Genomic DNA, 1,630 nt, shown 5'->3' with positions numbered 1-1,630 from the left:
TTTGTGTCTCTAGTTAGGTTTACTCCAAAGTATCTCAATTTGAGGTTGGCTATTGTAAATGCTATTACTTTCTTGGTTTCTTTCTCTGAGTTCTCATTGTTACTGTAGAGGAATCCCACAGATTGTTGGATATTGATCTTATAGCCTGGTTGACTAGCTCTAATATATTTTTTGTTGAGTCTTTGGGGTTTTCTGTGTACACTATCATATCATCTGCATATAGCGACAGTTTAACCCAAGGGAGACTCCAACTGTTTAGCTTTCTGTAGCACTTAGCATTTCTGTAGTCGGGGCAGAATGTCACAAACTATCTCACTATGCAGGAGATCAATAAACTCATCCACATATATCAATTCAAACTTCCCATTTTGGTTTTGGTTCTTGATTTTCCAATAGTCATTGTACAGAGGTTCCAGAAACATGTAGGAGTCAATTTCAGTGCCAGTCAGCCTCATATAAAGTATATCCAACATGTGGACATATTTGAAGTCTTCATTTTTTATAAATTCTATAATGATAACCTTTTCAGGTTGAATCTGCAGCACCTTCAAGGTAAAAACATAAAAAGGGAGCTGGTTTTAAGTTGCCACCAAAAATGCCACCCACAAATCTTAACTCCACAGCTTTATCAACTACAAAGTTAGCTGTAAATCCAAAACATTACTCTTTCCAGTACTTGATTTCACAGATTCGTGTCTGCATAATCTTCTCCACTAGATACTGAGGGCTGGTGTCATAGATGCTGTGCGTATTCTCCATTCACACTACAATTGACCATCTAGGAAAGCCCAGAAAGATCTTTGATGACATAATAGTTAAGCACTAGACTGTTAGCAAAAAGCTCACAGTTTGAAGGCATATGTCACTCCACAGAAGTGGAAGAAAGATGTGATAGTTCACTTCTTTTTTTTTTTAAACAGTCCCTCCCTAAGGACTATCCACACTTACCTTTGTATCCAAAGACGAAATTTGTAGGTGAAAGGAGTTAGCCTTAGTTACACACCAGTTAATTTCAGGGTCCAAAATATGGAACACTTCATTCTAATTTCTGTATCGTTCCAATTTTAGTATATGTGCTGCCAAAGCGAGCATGATAGTTCACTTCTGTAAAGATTAAACCAATACCTACTACTGTTGAATCAATTTCAATGCACAATGACCTAAGTATTACCAAGATGCCTCTATAAACATTGTAGTCTTAGAGACCTGATGAGAAAGTTCTACTCTGTCCTCTAGGGCCATGAAGAGTCATAACCAAGTTTACACTATTGGGTTTAGTGAGGATTAGAATATAGGCAGTGATCTGATATTGTGGAGATGTGTGAGCATCCTAAAAAGAAATCAGGATAAGTAGAAATAAAAAGGTGTATGAAAGTTGAGCATAACACTTAATAAACACCCATTGAATATGTAACACTGCATAAAAGGGACTGAAAATTAGTCTACAACATATATAAAGTATTCCCACAGTTTGGTAAAAAAAAAAAAACCCCACCAATAATAATGGGGGAATTTTAAATATCCAAACCCAGCCTACCAGCATCTAACTGATTTCTTGTGACTCAAAGTGACCTTGTAGGACAGAATTGAATTGCTCATACAGTTTCCAAGGCTACATATCTTTACAGAA

At 36.5% G+C, this 1,630-nt stretch overlaps 1 pseudogene; it reads right to left on the bottom strand.

Moving 5' to 3' along the window:
- Window positions 1–230: 230 nt before the first annotated feature.
- LOC102849784 lies at window positions 231–759 on the bottom strand (annotated as a pseudogene).
- Window positions 760–1,630: the final 871 nt, after the last annotated feature.

This window comes from Elephantulus edwardii, unplaced genomic scaffold, assembly GCF_000299155.1.
Source record: "Elephantulus edwardii isolate Elephantulus edwardi_28Jun2011 unplaced genomic scaffold, EleEdw1.0 scaffold00117, whole genome shotgun sequence".
NCBI lineage: Eukaryota > Metazoa > Chordata > Mammalia > Macroscelidea > Macroscelididae > Elephantulus > Elephantulus edwardii.
Note: the sequence above shows the minus strand (reverse complement) of the source record. Positions and strands in the feature narration are given on the sequence as shown.